This window comes from Syngnathus acus, chromosome 8 (assembly GCF_901709675.1).
Source record: "Syngnathus acus chromosome 8, fSynAcu1.2, whole genome shotgun sequence".
In the NCBI taxonomy this organism is placed as follows: Eukaryota; Metazoa; Chordata; class Actinopteri; order Syngnathiformes; family Syngnathidae; genus Syngnathus; species Syngnathus acus.
The window spans coordinates 3,627,592-3,651,026 of record NC_051093.1 but is presented as its reverse complement, the minus strand read 5'-3'; the positions used below and the strand labels follow the sequence as shown (position 1 = coordinate 3,651,026).

General features: G+C 42.9%; 1 long non-coding RNA gene across 2 annotated transcripts in view; it reads left to right on the top strand.

The window, feature by feature from the left end:
• Window positions 1-23,435, top strand: part of LOC119126399 — a 155,263-nt gene that overhangs the window by 978 nt on the left and 130,850 nt on the right. Inside the window, exons 2-5 of one of the 2 annotated variants that reach the window (XR_005098639.1) lie at window positions 1,050-1,218; window positions 4,359-4,451; window positions 9,206-9,364; window positions 14,632-14,694. This is a non-coding gene — a long non-coding RNA (uncharacterized LOC119126399). The remainder of the gene's footprint in view (window positions 1-1,049; window positions 1,219-4,358; window positions 4,452-9,205; window positions 9,365-14,631; window positions 14,695-23,435) is intronic. The other variant, XR_005098640.1, reaches the window with a different exon arrangement.

Below are 23,435 nucleotides of genomic sequence, written 5' to 3'. Positions count from 1 at the left end.
TACATTTAATTTTACAATTAATTACAATCATTTTTACTATTAATCAGGGCCGGTTCTGGGAATGCACATAAGAGGGGGCAGTCAGAAATGTGAAGGGGGCATGTTCTTTTTTTTTTTACACATTTTTAACACTGTTAGTGTTTTCTTCACGGCAGTTGTTAGCTGTGTGTCCAGATCTCAACCTGGAGAAGTGGATTGCACTCTGTCAGGCCTCTACACTAAGACCTGTCCAGTTTGGGTGTCCCACCTGAAGATTAAAGCTTCTGCTGGTATTGCTCTTAGGGTCACTGAGGCACGCAAACCCCCTGACCACAATAAGGTGGCAATCTCTCAGGGGGGGGAACATATAATATGAATGTTATATTAACTATTATTTGAGTTGTCGTTAATCATTAGTTATATCACGGGTCAGTACGACGAGTTTGGTGGAGTTTTTACTGCTTCTTCCAACTCCTACCGCGCTGACTGTAACTTGACACTCTCTGGCTGCGTCTTGCCTCATTTGCTTACTCACAGTGATTGGATGTTTACGGAGGGGCGCGGAGTCCTGACAGCAGGCTGTGTGAGGACACACACTGCACCGACATGAGAGAAGAGAGGATTTTTCACTTCTAAAAGTTTGATTCGAGGGGGCAGGACATCTCTTTGCCCCTGCGTAGAGCCGGCACTGCTATTAATGTTATTTCAAACTATAGTGCATAAATTATATATATAGTTTATAATCCACATAATCTCAATAGCTGCACGAGACTGATTGATCAAAGGTTTAAAAAAACAAAAAAAGGCAAATGTTTTATAGCCTCGTGTCCACATGCATGCACAACTGTAATAAATAGACTCAAGGTTGTTACAGCGACATTTAGTTTACCTTATTTCTCCTTGTTGGCACAAGCTTTTATGTAAATAGCACTTCCCAGAGGGCAGATTGATATGTATAGTATCTCCTCATGCAAAGCTAAAACAATAATTGGATTTGTCTTCACGATACCGCTGTGTTAGTTGAGCTCTTTTTTGTATGTCATTGATTTTTTTTGTGGGTATTTTTCTAGCAGAGTGAAAAGTCTGAGCAAACATGATACGGACCCTTCGGAAATGGAAAGCCGCACGACGCCATTATCAAATGTCAAGCACAATGAAATTCAAATATCCTGGCTGTAGACTGTTCCTCTCTGCATGACGTGAGGAGGGTTTCCCAGATTCGCTCAGTATTCTGAAACGGTACGTGCAAACCCTCACAGTCACTAGAGTTATTTAAGAAGCCATCTTTTTAGCACCCCCCTGGCAGCCAGATGCTGCAAAGCCTGTATACTGGCAGAGCTAGGATTTTTGTTTTTTTTGCCTTGGGGGCAGGGTGAGGGGCATCTCGGGGGGGCAAGGATCTCTCTCTCTCAAAATTCTTCACGAAATGGTGATAACGACTCAGTGTGTGGTCCCTGTAGGATGCAAATGTGAAAGAAAATCCTCTGGAAAATTGGAAAATACACTAAAGTCAATAATTTGAGCGTATTTCAAAGGGGGGGATGCCCGTAACTCCGCCAATGCGCTCGTGTATATATTTTCTCCGGCATAAACAAAAGTTGACTAGATTTCAGGCATGCTGAGGCCCCCAGAATAGAATTTGTCATAAGAATGAAAATGAAAACGGCAGCTCTGGCTCTAAAACACCTTGCGGCCGCTTGATAACAGAAGTCAGTGTTTCAAGATAAGATGCAGCGAGCTGGTCTCAGCTGGTCCAACATGCTCCATTAGTTTCTCTACGTGATGCTGGGAAAATAAAGCCCCTGGCAGCCACACGGATGCTGTGTTTGTGTAGCTCTGTCCGTGTATGTGTTGGAGGAGGGGGATGCGGGGCTCGGCGATGTTCTACTCACACGTGTTTGCACTTGTACGATGCCGGGAGGGTCAGAGGTCTGCCGCTGTTTGTTCACGACCTTTTGGCAATGTTTACACGGGAGGAGGCCTACACCCCCCTGAGGCGCTCTACATATTGCCGCCGTCAAATGGCAACACTAGTTAAAAGGGGACATCATATGGTCAATGTACTTTTTATTCGAGCTGAACGATTTTTCAAAATAATTGTGAATTTTTTTTTGCCCCCAAATATTTTTTCTTAGTGTAACAAGCATATAAAAATAGTCACATGTGTGTTTTCATTGAAACTAATTGACACCACAAAACATTCCGTGAGCAAAAGTTGACAAAAAAGTTAGCAAATTATTTCCAGCCTTAAATGAGTTGCTCTTTTTTCCAGTTCCTTTGGGCCAAGTTCAGCTTTTTTTTTTGTCTTTTCAATTTACTTTTAACCGCTAATGTTATGCCTCCACGAATGAGAATCTTTCCTGGAGCCTGTTTGGACTCTGTGCATGGTAAACAATTAATTAGGTTTATATGAACATTTTTCTCTTTGACCCTCAACAGTAACAACAACAAAAGAAAAATCACTTTGGTCGCTCAAGGCAGCTTGGACCGTGACAGTGCCCCCCGGGAGGGGGCGGCGGGGGACATTGAGGGGTAAAACCGCGGGTGGGATGTAATCAGCACCATTACGCTCCAGGTGCCGCTGAAATAAAAGATGGAAACAAGCCTGCGGTGGTGTTGCCATGGATTAGAATCCAATTAAACACAGTTCAGCTCCGCGTAAACTGCCAGCCCTTTTGCCTGTTGACTCATGAAATTAACGCATTGTCGCCGCACAAAACAAATGTTACGACAGGGGGCGCTGCCGGGTGATTTTTGCCGAAACAATCGGAGCCGTCAAGAATCGTTAAAGTCTGTTTTCGGCGCATACGATTTTTTAAAAAGACTTATTGGAAAGAAAATGAATGTTTGTAAATAATTTACCTGTATTGAAATAAACACAAAAATTTGCGTTTGGGGTTGTGCCGTTAAATGTGCCCCAAAACATTGAGCGCTTTAGTTTTTGATTTGCTAAAAAAATAAAAAAATGTCGATTGTAACAGATATGTCCAAAAGTGCTTTTTAAAAATGGCAAACTCCCTTTTTGCAGTTTGGATGATGGCGACAGTTTGTGCCTGGAATGGATGAATTCACTTTCCATTACCGCCGATGGCGAAAATTGGTTTTCCGTAAGAACAACTCGGAATTTAACCAGCACCGTCCAATGTCCACGCTAATACCCCCGCGACCCCATAAGCCGCTTTGCTATTTCCACCCCGAGGCCAATCGACGCGCCCATAAAGTGAAGGCGGAGGTGAAGGGGTTGCCACATTTCCTCGGAATTCCCCTTAATGGACATTTCGCTAATACCCTGAAGAGGTAACAAATGAGAGGTGTAAAGTTAAACGTCCTGTGAAATCATCCCATCTCGAAACAAGCTGCCTTTACGGCCTCGGGAGCTTTCTCCGCACACAATTATCTTCCCGGAACTCGCACACACACGGACACACACTTTGCGAGTGACTACAGGTCGGCTCGCGGTGTTTCCTCTTAGTCGGTGGCGGTGGGGATGGCGTCCCTCTGGGTGAGAGTCCAAAGAGACGTACTCGCCAGATTGGCTCACCTCATACCGGTAATCTGTCTGAAGCACTTTGGATCAGATGAAGTCAAGCAGGTGCGTCCCCCACGGAGGGCGTCTAGGAGACACCTGCTACTTCCCCTTTAATTCTAGCAAAAACAGCTGTTTCACCAGGAGGCCACTCTCCGCTTGATACCAGTCACATTTCATTAAGAGCGCAGGGCTTTGCCGTAATGGATGCATCAATACTTGGCGAGTAAAAAAAAATAAAAATTTGGCAAGGAACTGGACCTGCACCCGGTCCACTTTCCATCTGCAAGAAGAGGCACCAGGCCAAACAAAGTGAGCAGAGAAAAGGTGAAGATAAAAAGCAGTCTTCACATTGTTACTCCGATCGTGCCGAGCTGCGTGCCGGAGGGCGACTCACGATAACTTTGATCCTGTGAAGCAAAAAAAAAAGGTGCACCCAACTGAAAACACTTTTTGTGGTCTAGTTCAAGCAGCTCCACAGGGAAACTTTTTTTCCCTGAAGAAAAAAAGACCTCATTGCTTAGCCGAATTTGGTTCTTAAACGCGGTGAATCATCGCCGCCAAAAGGTTCGCTGAGGTTTCATGCTGTGAACTGGCTGCCAGGACGAGGCTCGACATTTCTCTAAATCTTACCCCCGACGCGTTCGACCTCTTAAGGAAATTTTAAATGCATTATGAGTCTCTTTGGAGTGAATCGCATTTGTGCACTTCTTGTGAGAATTTTGCAAGATTTTAAATGAAATCCATCTTTGCTCTGTTAAAGCGCAAAACGACTTTCTCGCTTTGAACTCGCTTATGGGCCTTTTTTTTTTTTTTTCCCTGATTGTTTTCCTCTTGTCCTTTGTTTCCTCAGGCACACACAGGCAAGCGGATGATTGACACCTCCTGATCCACATGCAAATTTGCTCTCACGCTCTACAGAGGAGCCACTTGACGTCGATGCCAGGTCAGTCCACATCTGTGTGGAGAGAAAGAGAGGTTTGTTTACCAGCAGAGTGCAGTGTTGTGGCAGTCAAGAGCTCCTCCGTGGCCGCGCTGACAGTCTAATGAGATCCAATACACGAGCTGTAGCAAACAATCAGCCTCTATACAGGCTTGATTGACACCGCCAGGGCGCTATTAAATCAACAATTGGATTATGATGGTGCTTGTTGTTTGCATGTAGTATGGCCGTGAGCCTTTTAGAAATAAGGCCAATAACCACCCCCACCCCCAAGGCTATGAAAAAAAAAAAAGTGTTGGAGTCCAATTTTGAATCCCTGAAAATGTCCATACTTTTCCAATGTGCACCTAACCTTAACCCAAAGGTCACTAGCCTTTAACCCCTAATCCCAACCCTAACGGCATCCCTGAATCCTCATGATCAGGTAGTTTTATGTCATAGAAACAAACGCGTTTCAGTCTTTCAACTTGTTGCAAAGTAATATTTAGCTGTCGAAGAAGTTGTTTAGTGACCGCGCCAGGAATGTTGTAGCCACCTTGTTGTTTGTGAGTCTGACCTTGGCACACTTCAAAGTGGGTCGGCGTCGGCTTGCTTTGCGCGTCAACTTGAATTCCAAACGCTCGCTTTTGCGGGTCAAATGCGTCCCCCGAGAGGCGAGCGGTGCCCACTCAATTGAGGTCGGTCCATTTTAGCAGCACCTGTGACCCGACGCAAACAAATGGTGCCGTAAATAAGTCTAGAGAGAGAGAGAGAGGCCCCTGATCTTTCCTCTTTTTTTCCCTCCTCTCTTCCATCTTTCTGAGTATGCAGAGGCGCGCCAACAGGTAATGACACGGTATCGATCGGGAAAGCTGAGGAGCTGATTGATGATGTCGCCCTCGTGGCTGACGTGCAGTAATGAGTTGGCTTCTCATTGGCTCGCCCGCTCCATCCTGCACATGTCACTTTGACGCTCGGCATAGTAGAAAGTCATTTCCGTCACCTTGTGTCATCGTTCTTCAGAACCTGAGGAACGCACCTGGAATGAGGTCTTTAACACCCCCCCCCCAAAAAAAATCGGTACAGGAGGAGGCACACTTTCCAAAGCCATTCCTTTCTCTTTCCTCTTCCACAAATGCAGCCGACACTTTTTTTTTTAGATTTTTTTATCTTGGCTTTTGTTCGTCGTCAGCAAGCTCTGGCGAGGCTCGCCACTCCGAAAAAGCAAAGAACAAAACCAAAACAAAGCTGGATACACGGTTTCCTTGGAAACTGCAGGTTTGCTTGAACATGTGCACTAGTCGCTGCCATTGACGTCTATAGACGTCATTTTTACTGGCATGGCATTGAATGACTTAAGAGGACATATTTCATTCGTACGATTTTGTACGGAAAGCACCGTGGTTTGCATACACGGTATATATTGGCCGATCATTTCTCTAATCAGCCGTCTAGAAAATTATTTGAAGATGATTTACCGAAGGTAAATTAAGGATGAGCATGACTGCTCGGTGCTATTGATTTAGCCTCAACTAGTTTCCCGTCTCGCTACTTTTCTCCCTCCATCATCATCTCCAATCTGTAGCCAGCGTTTCAGTCATCCCACAGACGTCATCCTGGCTCCCTGTCCGACGTATTTCAGCCTTCCCCTTCATTTATAATCCTCAGCACAACACCAACACATTTCATTTCTCCCAGACGATGACACACTGGGGCGTGATCTGTGTGATGGAGACATTTCCCGCGCCGACTCAGGGTCCCCGCCCGCCTCCATTACGGCACCGCCATACATCTCGCCGGCACCCGAGATGCCGAGGCATGGAGGGCCCGGGCGGCCGAGGGGGGGGGGGGGTCATCCACACCCGACACTGCATCATTTGTGGCAAGCTATCAACAGCATCCTCACCTTTTTTTAATACTGATATAGAGGGAAAGGCGAGTTGGGGGGGGTGATGTTACCCCCCCACCTTAGAACAAAAGACACCGCAGAGACGACTCTTGAAGAGGCACATGAATCATCGCTGACAAGGCTCCTCCCGCCGCGATGTTGTAGCCATGAATAATCCACCTCGGCTGAGGCCTTGATCAATTAGTCAATCTCTCAAATGCTCCTCTCAATTAACAAGGTGATTCCCGGAGCTCCCGACTCGGTGCGCCGCACTTGTCTCTGCCAATTTAGGCCCCAGTCCAAGCATAGCTCTCGGCTGCCCGGAGATTCACGGGCCGGAAATATGGCTTAGGAACAATTGCTTCCGATTGATTCTCTTTGAAGATGACCTTTCCCTAAGCCCCTTCAGTTACTGTCACTCTGTCCGTCAACCTTGCCGAGCCAACAATCATCATCCGGGCTTTCGGGGAAAAAGAAATTCCACAATCCTGGAAAGCAAAGACATTACGGCCACCAACGATGATGGAAAACAAGCAAATTAAATTTAAGAGTAGCACAAATGTGCCTTTTAGGTATCACCTCCATTGTGGCGATCTGAATTTAATCTACTAGACTCCAAGTTTGTCGGTTTAAAGGGAACGGCCATTGGCCTTCGGCACTCCGAGTCCTCTCCAGCGGCGCGTCACATGTGACCGTTGGGGGACTGCCGGCTGTAATTGGAGCAATCCGTTGGCTTCGACCCCGCCGGGTGCCGCAGAAGACTGACGAGATTTCCCGGGTTCTCGCTCGCTCGAGAAGCTCCCGAATGTTTTCCGTCGCACCGTGACGAACTCTTGACATTTGCACTGCCGCAACCCGCCGCACGACCGCCGTCACTCTCCAACGCTTGGCCCATCCCGGCTTTCCGAGGGCGAATGTTGATGGTTTTAGAAGAGAGTGACTAGAGCACTTTTTTAAAAAAAACTTTATTGATGGCAAAAATTCTCTGTCCACACCAATGGAAAGAAAAAAGAAAACAAAAACTCCCAATCAGGCTGGTGATTAAAGCATCAACAATTTATTCTGAGATGTGGACCGGAAAAGCAGCATTTTCCGACTGCGCCAAGCCTGTGCTGCAGCATTTTCCGACTGCGCCAAGCCCGAGGTGGAGCTTTCTCAAAGGTTCATCTCTGAATTATTAAACACGCAAACTTTACTCATGAATCTTTCAAAGCCAATCGGACCGTAACTGACAGGGGAAATAATAACGAGGCGCTGGTGGATTGACTTTGTGCATTTTAAACAATCTGCGGCTACCTTAAATCATCTACTTTCTTACCATAGTAAATAAGTACTTTTATTTAGTTACTTCTCACGTCTACCTTTTTCCCCACAGTCGTGCTCTGACTCGACCAATCAAAGGTTGAAAAGGAGTTCATTTAAACGGCGCTTATGCCAAAGTAGGCCGAGATTCTGCTGCAGTGTCGACAAATGGCCGCCCCGTAATTAGTTTCTTCGCTGCCGCTTTTTAATTGAATTAAGCAAACAAATCCTCCATTAGCAATTGGTACGAGGCAAGTGGAGGCAATTGCAACCAAGTAACTGGCCATCGCCATCATGCTGCGATGCTGATAGGAGCATTAGCTCACCTCGCGTTCCCGCGCTCAGACGAGTTGACATGTTGCTCGGCGCGACGCCGTTTGGGTGATTGGGCAAGTTTACCTTTTAAGTGGCCAGACGGGAGGTGTGATCACGGGCCTCCTGCGGTTTCCCCAAAGACTGACAACATTGAGGTGTTGCCTCAAGAAATGGAATAATACAGATTGGATTTTGTCCTAGCTAGCGTGCACTGACCTCAAAAGTGTCCCAAGCCCCGCCCCCAAACATTGTAGTCATTTTCCCATTTTTTTTCTGTACAGTGTGAAACAAACTGAAACGGACCGAACCAAACTGCCTTTATCCTCACTGACAAGAACAACAAAGCGGCGCACAGCATAAAGGTCACTAAGTTTTTATTCCCCATGAAACGATAACTAGTGCAGAAAGCGCGCTTTTGCTAACGCTCCGCTGGATGTTTTTCAGCAACAATCACACTCACAAAGTCACAAAGTTTTTTTTTTTTTTTTTTTTTTTAAATAACTAAAGAGGCTGGAAAAGTTGCTAAGATGGCAACTCGCTTCGTCGCAACACCTTGCCTCGTCCCCTGGTCGTCATGGTGACTAAATTGCCTGAGAAAAAAAAACATTTGATACAAAATACTCTTTGTCTGACACAAATTGCTTTTGTAAGCGCACAGGCACGACTTTGAATATCTATCATAACTTTTCAAACTAATAAAAAGAAACCCCTGTTATAATTCCGCAGTAGTAAAAGATGAAATTCGATGTATAATCTTTCGGCAAAGTTGCATCACCCCCGGGAGGGTCGTGGAGAGTTTAGGCAGTCTTGTATCAAGTACATGAAAGTGATACACCAAAGTGTTTTAACACAAAATACCTTTGGTGGAATTTAGTGCGGTGGCGCCGCTAACCAGTAGAGGGCGCCAGCATTGGATATCTGAACACAAATGGTGCCACACATGTAGACAGACAATACAAATTATTGTATGTCACTTAGTTGTAAAACTCTTCTTTGTCTGTATTACTGTTATAAAACTCAAAGTTTCATAAATCTAAATAAGAGAGTATAATAAAGTATTTTAACCCTATTTCATGACAAGAGTTGAGTTTAGGCCATAGTCGGTGAGAGTGCTTTTTTTTTTTTTTTTGCACTTGTATTTTCTATTAAACTTTTCAGCTCCCTGCTTTGTTTCATCAGGAGCGGCTGCCGTCGCGTCGCCTTGCTGTCACCCATGTTTTGAGGTTTGCTGGCTGACTTGTTTGCTGTGCGCTTTCTTTTTCTTTCTCTTCAGGTTGTCTTGTCGCCGCTGCGGCTTGTGTGTGTAGTCGTTCGGCCCTCCCCTGTCAAGACGCTTTATGCAAGATTAGGGCCGGGTAAATGAAAGCCGACCTGTCTCCACAAGGCTTTTCCGCCAGGAGCATCCCATGCCGGCGCACAATTCATCTGTAAAGTAAGTGTGGAAGTAGAATAATAATGAAACAGCTCTAAAAAATACATTGTGGTCTAGAATGAAGAAAAAAAAAAGATAATTAAGAAAGAATTTGGGATAAAAGGATCATTTGTCATGTTTAGAGGCAAAAAAAAAAGTCATGTTGTAAATTAAATTCATGGTATGGGAATTGAATCATTACAAAAGGATGTCATGTCACGATAATTTAGTTTTCATAATATTCCAAGAATACGCGTGAATTGTCGTGGTGCCAGAAAAATCTTTTAGTGCTCCAAAACTAAAAACTAAAGTCAATATAACATCATATGCTGCTATGGACTGGAAGTGGACCGTTTCCCTTCGCATGAATAAATCAGTCCGACAAATAGCGAACAGCACTTTAATGACGTCGCCTCATCTTTGAGTGCCTTTGTCGCATTTCCAAACGTCAAATTTGCGCTTTTCTCCGAGCCCTTAATGGAGCTCCGTGAATCAACTCCAAGTATGTCTTTTTGCCTGCAGTGGAGTGTCAAAGTGAGTGTGATCAGAAAATGATGGGCCCACAAACTTTTACTGGCACCAGAAGTCTAATTCTCGCAGATCCTCTGCTGTCATTTTAAACGGCCGTTGTGTCATCATTACCGGCTTAATCGAGCTTATTGTGTCCCGTTCTAAGTGTCCGTGCTGCCTTGTGGGCCCGCTGGTGCCCGTGGTGTTGACGCCGTTTAAAACTCATTCCATTTATTTCTCAGTAGCTTTAAAAAAAAAAAAAAAAAAAAAAAACACGCAAAGAAAACGAGTGCCGACACGGCTTTTTGACAACGGGTGTTATTTACAGGTCGTGAAGCCGCCGTGACGAATAACAAGCGGCAGCCATCTTGGCAACTTGAGCTCACATTAGCCGGTAATGAACATTAGTGTCACGAAGAGGGTCAGCGAGCCGAGAGTTCCCGACGTTTGGTCGCCGCGCCCGTGAAAAACGCTCGCCTGCTTTCTCGCCGGCTGCAGTCAAAGTGAGTCAATGTCAGCTTTATGACATGCGGGGGAAACGGCATCCATTATGTGCAACTGCTCAGATGAAGCACTCGCGACACAGCGCACGCAGGATTCAACTTTTTCTCCACAACACTTGACAGTAGATACAGGCTTTTATTAGTAATAGTCCAACGGGATGAGGTCAAAGGTCATCCACATTGCAGCCATCCAATTTAATCCACAAGTAATTGATTATCAAATTAATCGACAACTATTTCAATAAAAAAAATGACTTTTTTTTTTTTTTACCTTAGAATTCTCCAAATCTCGATTTCAGTGGTAGTTTGTATCACTAAACAACACAAAATAAAGAGTAAATGAGGGGAAATGGTTTTGTAATACCCTTTCATGCACTATAAAATTGTATCCAATTCATCGACTGAATAATCAATAGCACACGTGTCAAACTCAAGGCCCGGGGGCCAGATACGGCCCGCCACATCATTTTATGTGGCCCGCGAAGACAAATTGTGCATCAAATTCGTGTGTCATCACTAGAATTGCAAATTGTCTTCACTTTTAATATCTTTTTTTTAAATAGTTGACCAGTTTTTACTCGTCTGATTTGAAAACGAGTTATTTGTCAGTTTGTTTGGTAGCTTTTACTGTATATAATATGAGGTGCTCATACATTTATTTGGGTTGACAATCATAATGGCCCTCCGAAAGAAGCTATGACTAAAAAAAAGAGTTTGACACCCCTGCAACAGCATAATCGATTCTAAAAATATTGATAGTGACAGACCTAATCCACATACACATAAGAAATTGCTAGCTTGTTTTCTAGATCCACTTGCTGCGGTAGCTGTGAATTTTGTCAATAGGTTTTGGTATTATAGGTTAGCAGAAATTTGTTGGACAGAATTACATGCCTTTACAATAAATGGGCGGTTCACTATATACAGTAGTTATTTCATGTATCCTTTCAAAAAAAAGTATATTTTTGCTTGACCTGGAGAAAAGATGTCATGAGATCGAGTTGCTTTTGTTGGCTAGCGAGGAGTCAGGTATCAATAATTGACTTTTTCTTTGTATGTGGCAGTAGCACAGAGCAATGTCACATGAACTCTTGACAGAAGTGTGAAAAGAGTCTGGTTGTAGTGTAAGAGCAGGAACAAACGGCAGCGTTTCTGCCATGTCACGTCGGCTTCTCCCGCCGAGCGCTCCAAACAATGCATTATTTATGTGCGCGAGATGGTGTTGTTGATATTTTATTCTTCTTCTTCTCACTGTGTGGGGAGCGACGACTTTATGTACAAACGCTCGAGGGAAGCGCCTCCTCGCTTCGTCTCCTAACGCTTTACCTTGGCACATGGAGATTGCACAAAGAGCGAAGTTGTGCAGAGAGAAGTCTAACGCTTGATTTTTGCCTGGTGGCGATTTGCCATAATTGGCTGCCTCTCTGCCCGGCTCCTCTGCTCATTAAATGCTAATTACAATTCAGCATAGTGATTTTTGTTGCCCTTATGAAGGCTGCGATATCAATGAATAGAGAGGCGGCGGATAGCTACATTTAAATGTTTTCATTTAATAATTCAATATGTATTAATAAAAACGATTCCACCTGTCGCCATCGGATGGCGTAACATTGATATTTTTACAAAATATATATTACTATATAATATATACAGTGATCCCTCGCTACTTCGCGTTTCGTTTATCGCGGCTTCACTCCATCGCGGATTTTTTTTCCAAATTAAAAAACAATTTAAAAGTTAAAATAAATCTTCTAAATTGACGAAACGTGTTTAACCTTTTGGACAATGTAGTATTGCTCCAAATGTTCGTTTACATTCCTTTAGAAGTCTGTTTTCGCGTGTTAACACGATCGCGAATTAGCATCTTTCCGCTAACTCCTTAGCCTGCCCAGTACTTCTTGTTGGTGACCGTACTTTGCGGATTTCACTTCTCGCGGGTGGTTTTTGGAACCAATTATCCGCGATAAACGATTACTGTATAATATACCATATATATATTAAAAAAAAAAAAAAAAAAATCTGTCTGGCTTCTCTGCTTCTGATTGGGGCTCGTTTTCTAGTGTAAATTCCACAGCAGAAATCTGCTTTACATTGCATAAAAAATGTCCATTTTTAACATTGAATTGGGCACCAGCGTGCGCTCTCCAAGTCTCCTCCGTCTCCCCCGGGAGGACTTTCAATAAGCCTGCAGCCCTCAAGTGGAATTCCCGCAGGAAGCCCAGCTGTCACCGGAACTCTTGTTAGACAAAACTTTTTGGATAAGAAACGAAGAAATACTACCTAAATTCAACCTTGTCTGTGACGAGGAGGCGGTTGGACAAGTTTGGGGACTATGTAAAAAAAAAAAATCATACCGCAGAAGCACTCCTGCTTAGTCTCACTTCTTAAATGCTTCTACTCGTTAGACAATTTATCGATAAATCCTTAAAAAGTCAATTTTACATCAACTCAACAACTGTCTGATAGCTTTAATCAAAACTTCATTTTGTCTAGTTCACCACACTTTTATATGTTGTGCTAAAAATCCACAAGGGGCCCAAACGTCCGCTTCTCACACCTCCATCTTGTCTGCGCGGGTGTAAAACAAGAGGCTCATTCAACGTGGCAGCCTGGCAACAGAAGCATGGAGGGGCCGGCCAGCCGAGCCCGTCGCGCGACGCCGTTCGAATTTCACGCCGTGCCACTGTTGCGAAACCATGTCGAACCGTATCGACGCGGATTCACACAGTCAGCTTGAGCTGCCGGATAATGAACAGCGTGACCCTTGGAGGGATTTCCGCGCATTCCGATTGCCTCTTCAATAACATCCCCAAGGCGTGTTTTCCGGAATGATTCCATATGTATCGACGCTACGTCATCCAAACGCAACCCGAAGATCACCGTCATTTTTATAATTCATTTTCTAAGCTCCATTGCATTGCAATTTCCTAAGGGGGAGCAGGTGACATCATTTAATGGCCAATTCAGCATCATGACTTCAATAACAACAACATGCTGCGGAGTTATTATTAGAAAATATATTAACACGATTTAAGCTAATTCCCCCCCATCTGTCCGTGTTTCAATTAAAAGGTTTCAATAGAACAGCATAATTATATTGTCCAGTGGTTTTGTCCCACCGACTGACAATTCCGTCATTTTAGTCCGCCGATTCTTTCCGTTCTTCCTGCCGGTGAAGACGTGAGCGCAAAGCCAATCGGCTTTCATGATGGTCATTTTGATTAATGACGAGCTACAGATTAAATTCTTAGCAATTAAAGCCGCTTGGTAATTATCCGGCGACATTATTCGACAGACGCCGCTGTGGGGTGTGGAGAAAAGCGGAGTTAATTTCAGATTTATTTCCTTATTGATTAATTAACAGAATCCTATTAACGAGGTTCTGTTCATTTACAATTAAGCGAATCCCATTATCAATTCCCCCATCCACTTTACTTCACGTCCAAAGGCGGGAAAGCGATTTCACCTTGTTGATGGCGACGCTCTTTCGCTCTGTGCTACTGCGCTCAGGACAAATTGAGGGAGGGGGGGAAAAAAAAAAAAAAATTAATAGCGCAGTCATTAATTTGCCATCTCCAGAAAAGGGCATCAGTGATCTGTGAAATCACTTTGTTCGTTTGAGGTGGTTGCACTTTCTTTTCATTTACGTCTCATAATGACTCGGATGATTTGAATCTGCTCGTCTCTTCCTGGGCATCTGCGGGATGTCGGACGGCGACATTATCCGTTTAATTCGGCTCCCGACAAAAAAAAAAAAAAAAAAAAAAAAAAGACTAAACTTCCTCGACTTTGAAAGCAATGAGTTCGAGAGCCGAGCAGCGAGGGCGCTTCTTCCGCTGAGCGACTCCCGGTTTTGTTTGCTCCGGTCCATGAAATAATCTGTCAATGGGATAGGAAACGTTGAAGCGCTCCCATCGATTCCATTTTTTTATTTTTATTTTTTTATTGTCAGTGTTCAGTTCTGCTCAGGCGGCTTTTATGGCACTGCGGGAAGTCTCGACGCGGCCATCTATTGTTTCTCGGCTTCTGCTCCTGTGTGGGCTGCAGAAGACGCGTGCTAACTATTCTTTCGCTGAAGATTTCTGCTTGGGCGATCGCAACTTTTAAAGTTTCACACATGCAAATTATGTAATGTTGGTTTTTTTGTGAGGACAACAAACTAACCAGTACTCAGACAATTCAATGCCTTAGTAAATCCAATTTAAAGTATGAACTCAACTATTGTACTGCACTGTTGGGACACCAAGATAACTTATGGTTCCTTTTCCAATACAGTATGCTATCAAGGAGAAACCTTCAAGACTACCTTGCCAAGGAGAAACGATTCCTCCACAAAAGGTAGGATGATTTGTTTTAAGAGTTGGTCTGAAAACATTGCAAATTAGGTGGTCCAATTCTAAACTAATTCAGCTGCCAGTGGCGGAGCTAGAAGGGGGGGCCACAAGGGCAGTATACACCTTCACAAATAGTACTTGAACTACCGCCAGACAGTTGACTTTGGGTTTTCTTTTCATTTTCCTTTGGATTTTTTTCCACGTTTCCCCCGTCCTCCTTAGGGAATATATAATCAATGTTTATCAGCATTTTCTGATGAATTTTGGGGGTTTCTAAAAAAAAAAAAAAAAAGACAAAGAGGTTTGTTTTGCAGACTTCCTGAGATATCCATGACCCCCCTTCAAGAAAACAATCCTAGCTCTGCCATTGTTAGCCAGGTCTTGGACTCAGTTAAGTGTTGGAAGTGCAAAGCAGCAAGCGACTGCTAAAACTGCTGTCATTGCAATTAAATAAATAAATACAAATTTAGAGTGTACTCGGGAGTAAGGGGACCATATTCATCCCTTCTGGCACAATTTATAATCCTGTACCTCAAGAGGCCTAATTATTGTACTGTAAAGAAAGTGATTGTAACTTTTCAGTGCCACAAATGGACAAGTATGTCTTCAAGCTGTTGGAGGCAAGTGTCAAGAGTACAAAAGCAGAAATTCTGAGTGCACCCCAGTGAGAAGCCCTTCATGTTCAACAATAATGTAGGAACAGTCTAATAATAGCAAACGGGCAAACTGTTGGACTCGACGATAACCGTTTCTACTGTTTCCTGTTAAAGAAATGTACACGTCTGATCCCAAGTCAAGGTTACAAAAGAAGAATGCGGTGATAATCAATCAAGCTTAATGTACACCCTTGGGCTAATTACAGTATGACGCGCCCAAGGGCCATAATATGTACGTATGTTGCGCAATGTTTTTATAGCTTATTATTTTTGCTTTTCGAGCCTGCCATTGGTTTACAGTGTTCCTTCCCTCTAGCTGCAAACCAGACAGTGTGCTTTTCCGTCCGGCACCAAACGAGTCGAATATCCTCAGAAAAAATGGCTCGAGAGGATAAGATGGCTCAAATGCGGTGGGAGTGTGGTCAAAACATGACTTGCAATGAATATTGATGTTTCCGGGGAGTGGCGGGGGGATGGAGGGGGGGCAGACATCTGCTGGCGAAGGCGTACACCAATCAATAAGCTTTGTCACAATTTATTTGGAAAATCCTTCCAGGAAACTTTTCCATTTTTGTCATAATTAGTGAGGCGTGACGTGTGTGTGTTTTGAACAGACAAGGAAACAACATTAAATTGAAAAATGAATAAATCCAAAAATGATCTCAAATCCTGTAGGTGGCGATAAAGAGTCATTTTCTGATGTAATGGACTAAAAAAATACTTCAATACCTCAACAATACTTCCTTGATACCAATGACTACTTTCCTCTGAACCATTTACATAGAGAACACAAAATAAAGGTTACACCGAAATAAATGTGAATAGGTAACAGTGGTGGTTCCCTGTTACTATTGTTACTTTCTTTCATGCCTCCGAATTATAATTTTCCAAGCAGGGCACTTTTACATTATAGAAGAAATACGTCAGGACAGAAGTGTGAAGGAGGTGAGGGAAAAATGGAGGCAATCTAGGACAGTTTATTTGCTATTCCATCACCGGTAATGGATATCGATGATGAAGTCACCCTGGAACAGCTGAACAAATGCTTAAGTCGTATTCCAGTTTCGGCACGATGACAAAGGGCTGATCGTTGAAACGGGCATAATGAGGAAGACGAGGAGGAGGAGGCAGAGTTCTTCTGTATTGTAAATATTTTCACTTGACATAACTTGAACAACTTGACATTGTTGAAATATGAAGCAGCCTTTTGTCGGAAAAACTGTAATATTGCAGTTAATCAACATAGATAAGCAATGGTGATCATTAGAAAAAATAAATCAAATGACATTTTTTACAAGTAACAATTAACTTGAACTTAACACTAACTTTTCCTCATTTTTCACATGCCCTTAGATGCCGGGGGTCCACTGCCCCATTAATCCCCCCCTTCTGTACACCCCTGCTTTTTTTTTTTATGTGCAGAAACACGTGCATGCTTGCTAATGTTTTTTTTTTTTTTTGGGTGCTTACTGGCGAAAGCCGAAGTGAACACAATTAACCTCAATGCTGCCGAGGAAAAAGTGCAAGCCTCTCGGCAGTAGCCACCAACAAGACTTGGGGGAGCGCTCTGTTCTATTAAAGCGAACACGCCCCGATCCACCACACTTTTCTAATTAAAACCTTTGGGAATGACTTTTGAGCCTCCAGGAATTAAACCAAAAAAAAACATGTTGGAGGAAAAGGCGAGAAGCTCAAAGGATCACAATTGGATGGAAAAAAAAAACAATATGTGCTGTAAGGATGAAGAGGCAGTGCAGCTAGATTGTCGCCGTGGTAACGCATTGATTTTCTTTTGAATATTGCTACCTCAAACGGCACGTTCTTAATGGATGAAGGAGACGGATCAGCGTCTGTTGTTTCCGACGCTGTGTCGAGTCCGCCCGGAAAGGTCAAAAGAAGGCGTTTTATTCTTAAGAGCAATTTCCCCCACTGTGGGACAAATAAAGGATTAGGTGATCTTAAAGGATTATGTTACCTCATTAAACATGAGTCATTTCTTCAGCAAGCTTCAACATTATAGTCCAAGACTCTCCTCATACCATTTGCCTTCCCCCCCCCCCCAACACTTGCCCATATCACATATATTATTATTAAACAGGTTCAGAAAAAAATAGCAAAAACAAATGCAGACTTTTTTTTAATTCTTTTAAAAATAGCATCATCTGTGGATTGACTAATTTGCGTAAAATGACCTTTGTAAAATATCCCAACTCTCCTAAATGTAGACTATTCAAGGCGCAAATCTCAGTTTGTCTAAAATTGTCTAAATCATCTGTCTGCCCTTATCGACTTGAAGAAAAGGAAGACCAAAAAAAATGACATAAGGAGAATTAACGAGAAGTTTCATGACAAACGTTTCCCGCAGACGTGTAAACGACAGATAACAAAGGCTCACTTTGACTTCGAAATCATTAATGTTGTCAAATTATTTTCATTGCGTCTAACCACAAGCTGTTTAAATCATCTTTAATTGTACACGCTCATCACAGTTCTCCTGTTTTGGCAGCTTCCCTAACGCGTTTTCTTCAAATGACTCTAAAACAATTACAGACCTGAGAAGAGGCATTGTCGTTCATAATGGCGTGTGTATTTGTGTGTGTCTGTGTGTGCTCTTAAAAGTTTGAAAATGAAATTGTCTGGCAGAATAACAAGAAGTTCTCCTGGTGGAGATTTTGCATTAACAACTCTTGAGGTCAGGCGAAGGCACTGCGCGAGATGCTTTGGGCTAAATAACCGACTTGCTCTTACTTGCGGAAATGCAGCCTTGTTACTGTGCAGCATCATCTACATAAGAAAAAAAAAAGTTTGCCTTTTTTTTTTTCTCGGAAACAGGTCCGCTGGCTGGATAACGAGTATTGTTGTTTGCTGTTCAAATAAGTAAATAGATAAATCAATCAACTTCGTAAGATCCACTTCTATACCCTGCTCAAAAAAAAAAAAATGGAGTAGCCTTTTATCACAAATATTTTCTGGACGCTCGCACTTGGCACCTGGTTCCGTCTGGTGGTGTCATTTCAAAAATCCCTAGTTCATTTGCAGTCACACTTTAATCAGTCTTTATTTAATTGTAGCAGCCGGTGTGATTTAAAGGTCGTCTAGGGGATAATTAGGCTGAGTCATCCCACAGTCACGCCAATAGTGAGGAGGCCTATTGATTTAAAGAAGATAAGGCTCGGCAGTAATAGAGTGTCCTTTTTACACACACACACACCTTCGCCACAAACCGATGCGGCACATCAGTTTCTCGCTTGGTTATCACCACCACCAAGCAAACAGCCACAAAAACTGATTGTAGCTTTCCTCACCAGCCCAAATCTACGGCGCTGTAAAACTGCATCGTGTCTATCCCAAATCAATGTAGGTACTATCCCCAAAAAGATTTCCCTCTCACTAAATCGAAAACGTTTTTGTTTTTTTCAAAAGTAAATAAAGTAGAAATAACTCCTAACAGGATCAATGAACTCGACAAGTCCTATTTTATGATAATTAACTGTTAGCTAGCTAGCTAGCCACGTCACCAAAATCCTTATTGTGCTAAGGTACTGTACAGTACAGGTAACGTCTGGAGGACGAGCTTTCCCAGTCCAAACAATAATTCCATGCATCTAATGATTTACATTTACCCACAGTCTCGGTTGTCGTATAAATCGAGCGCACCGTATGCTAATGCCGTACAGTTGAATGGAGCTGACGAGGCCATTGGCCTCGAGACTTGGGAGTATTATGGATTTGAAAATAAATTTTCCAAAAGTCATTGTGTCGGACTCCCCGCCGAGAGACAATCCCATCCCATAAAGAGAAGCCACAGGACTATGCAACTTATGTCACCCGCTGCTCTCTAATTAGCCTCCAGCTTCCTTCCAGCCAGCTTTAAAAAAAATATATATATTTGTATATTATATTCATAACAAAAAGAGTGCAGGAGAGAGGAGTGCTGTTTTCCAACTTATGAATATTTAACGAACAACCTAGTCGACTCAGTTGTTTTGTTATTGTTTTTTTGGTGATGATGGATAAATTCTGATTATGATGATGTATGAGCCTCTTTTGCACACAGAACTAAAAGTTTTTTTTTTCATGATATGCATTTGTCATGGAAAACGTCAACCGTATCCCTCACAAGATGACGCGTCGTGGAAATTAAATTTCAATATCACCATGCTTATGATATGACGATTTAACGATTATGGAATAATGGGGATACGGGAGGGGGCGGGGCTAAAATAGTGTTGTTTAGTATTTATCTCGCGTTGTGAATTGAAAAGCGAAAAGGCAATTTATGATCAGCTGCGTGTCCAACACGGATCGCTCAGTACTTGTAGCTGGTGTCGGTGAGTGATTAATTGCAGCAAACAGAAAAAGCGTCTGTTTGCGTCAACTTGATGTATATTGCTTTTCCGCTTTCTTTCCATTCTAATGAAGTGAAGTGCAAACTCTGCATCTGCGAGGCCGCTCGCGTTGTGCTTACACGGGCACATCTTAGAGGGTATTTTAACTTCAGTGAGAACGGCGCCGAGCGAGACCATCGCCAATGATGGGCTGAGTCGTACCGCAAGCACGCATTTTCAACTTATCTTGCTCGTCTTTGTAGAAGATTTCAATCTGTTATTTATCACCGCTGCTTTTGGGGTTTTGGAAAGGCTTTATTTATGTTGGCCAAGAGGTATAAAGTCTAGTTTGGATAAAGGCAATCTCATCCAGCCTATTAAAAAGATTATTAGGAGGCTATTTTGGACAAGGACTTTTGATAACAGACAGGGGGCGCTGTGCCCAGTTGACCCTTACTTTTAATTCAACACAAACTAAAAATGGTCTAAAGACTTTTATTTATTTTTTTAATTGCTCTCGCCATGCAACTCGGCCTCACAGGAAGTATAAATGTAATGAAAATACAGAAACTAAACAATGAAAGAACAATTTTGTGTGTTTCTCTCTCTCTCTCTGCCTCTCTCTGTCTCTCTCTCTCGCTCTCTCGCTCTATTAGGCAATATAATTTGAGTCTAAAATCTGCACGACTGCTTGGACAACTCATGTTAAGCACTAAAGCAAATTACAATAACATCCAGTGAAGATAAGTAACAATAAATATTCCGTGGCTCCAAGCAGCTATAAAAATGAACAAATGCCAACATAATAAAAAAGCAAGCATGGACATTTGAACAACAATAATTGAATGGATAGCTAATAATAAGTGAAAAACGAGCCGATGGTAAAGCAAATATAGTCAAAGCCTTTGTACACCGGAGCCAAATGAGAAAAGATTTGTTGCGTCTAATTGCATGACATCTGACTCTGCATGCCACATTTGAGAGCGGCGGCTGTTCAAAAGAAAAGCGAGGTGGGGGGATCCAACCCAAAATTGGCAGCAACATTAAGAGAAGCCCAACAAACACTGCCGCCTCCCAAATCTGGAAGACGTGCAAGTTCATAAAAGCTCCCTTCTGCATCGTAATTTATTGGATTCGCTTGTACTGGATGTCTCACTAAATAGACAGTGACAGGATCATTATAGTTGAAGGTAAAAGCGCAAAGACTTGGTCAAAGGGGCGACGGTATATTCGTTATTAAAAGTGTCCTTGCAAGCCCAGCGTGGTCCTAACCGATGGCAAAAGCGGTCAACTTTGACCTTGGAGTCTCACGCTCCTGCTGGGCCAAGGTCAGTGAGGTTGGCTGTAGCAAAACAAAACGAGAGGGGGGTGATCAAGGTCAAACAATCGTGACTGTTGTCGTTTGAGGTCAAATAAATGCAGTTGGCGATTTAGAGAAGTTTGTTTCTTTAATCATGACATTAAAAGTTTAACAGATTTTTTTTTTCTTTGCGTCTCTTTATGACAATTTCATTTGTTCCTTTAATCGGAGAAGAAAAATTCGCCATAGTACAAAAAATTTGAGATTAAAAGAATTTTTAAAAAATAGTCCCCCTTGTTTAAATACAAAGCATTCAAATTCTTTATTCAGAGAAAAGGCAACTGTGCTTGACACGCATCCCTGAGGAACACTGCTGGCTCACAAGGACACTGTGAACACTGACTCAAACAAATGAAAAGTTTTTGGTCCAAAAAAAAAAAAAATCTCGGAACAGCAAGGACAGTGCTCATAAAAAAAAGTCATGTTCTGACATAGCGGAAACAATTGTGTAAAGAAACAACAACTCCACAACACATTGAGAAATATTCTGCATGAGGGGATACTCAGCTCTCGGCTCTTTGCTTCAAGCAGGTTTTACAGTTTCCACTGACAGAAAAGTGTCAATGTAACACGATTTACACTTTAAGCACGGGAAAAACCCACAATACTGAAATCGCACGTAAAATGAAATAACGCTACGAAGAATTTTCTCAGCGTGGATGAGACTAGAACAGAGCCTGAGATTTATTTGGAGTGTAATTGTTGTCAGGCATATTTTGATTAGCTGTGCTCATCCCCAGCCACTGGGGATGCCGGCGACACCAAGAGAAATGAGTGTGTGACTCTGAAAGAGGGGCATCATTTAACACAGCCTCGGGCACAAGATGCCTCCTCTGCAACTCTTCTGGCGCCTCGCTGTTTCATTATGACGAGGCTATTGGCTAAACATACCCGAGCATGTCAAATATCCTGCAAACGTGCACTCAATAAATCATTTTCTTTTTCATTATGTCAGTAGCCGGTTGCGCTTCCTTTGGCCAAAGGTTTGATCACGTGTATGTTTCATCCAAGAAAAAAAAAAAATGTGGAGGTGACACTTGCTACATGTTCAGGTGCAGCCTCTCGCAGCGTGGCCTGGCACAAGGGGGTGAGGGTGGAAGGGGCAATCGAATCAGACAGAGTTGTCGACCCGTTAAGCTTGAGGGTCACCGGTAAAGAGGTCGAGCGGCAGATGCGATGGCCGACACTCCCAGCGCGTTAGCAGATGTTTAGCACTGTCATGCTTGTCCCGGAGGTACGCAAAACCCAAGCATGCGGCAGAGATTCAAGTTTTTGAGGATGAAAGACGGGAGCTTGTTTTGAACTTATTGCTTAAGGTCACTGGTGTAGATTCACGCTGATTTTCATCCGTACAAGTTTAAAAACGTTTTTTTTTTTTTTGCTAAATAAGAGCAACATTGAGAGAAAATGCAACTGTGCCTGAGGCGCATCCCTGAGGAACGCCACTGGCTAACAATAACACTGAATTTGTCAACTGATTGGAGAAAACAGATCACATCCAAAATAAATTAAACAAATCCTCTAAAATTCCTCCAAAAAGCAAAGACTGGGCTCTTACTAAGAATATTCTGACACGGGCAGGTGTTCAATTCGGGGCTGATGCAAAATCCAGCATGTTTAGCCTTGGCGGAGATCTGAACTCTCCAGTTCGAGTCTGTTGTCACGCACTGATGAATTTGGTGGCAGCCTTTGTGACGTTTCAAGGTTGAAGCTGAATGTCTGATTCAGCGCCGAGCGGCATTGAAACATTGAATTGAAAAGATTTCACATTATCGTCACGGCTTCAATCAGCGAGAGCGCTTGACAGAAAAACAAACAGTGAGCGGTAAATGAACTATTGTAAAAAAATCCTAGCAGCTGACGTATTTAATTCTTCCCGTGTGGCGTCACAAAGGATCAGAGTGATGTCGCAGAGGTCACCGGAGGCGTTTCACGCTCTCTTTAGTCAAAGTGTTTTTCACAGATTATTCATCACAGACATAATTAACTGACCCCCCCCCCCCCCCCCCCCCTCGCGTGTTGCCAATGATTGTGGAGTTTTAGACTTTGAACAAACTACAAGGGCATCTTCCTTTTGAAATTGCGATGATTTTCCGGAATACTAATCACGACGCTCAAAAGATCTGCCTGGCATTAGCTTTTGAAATAAAATAACGGTTTTAATGTGTTGAATTAATTTTTATTTATTTATTTTTTATCCAAGATCGTTCTTTTTTATGCTTACAATGTTTTGTAACCAAAAGCATAACTGGATGAGTTTTGCTGTGGATGAATTTGGCCCAGTCCATACAAAACAAATAAATAATTCACCTTGAGCCACTTCAAAATCTCAGAAAGATGTTTCCTTTCAATATCCGAAATTTCAGCTCGTGACGGTTTTAATGCGTCACGCAGCCGCCGA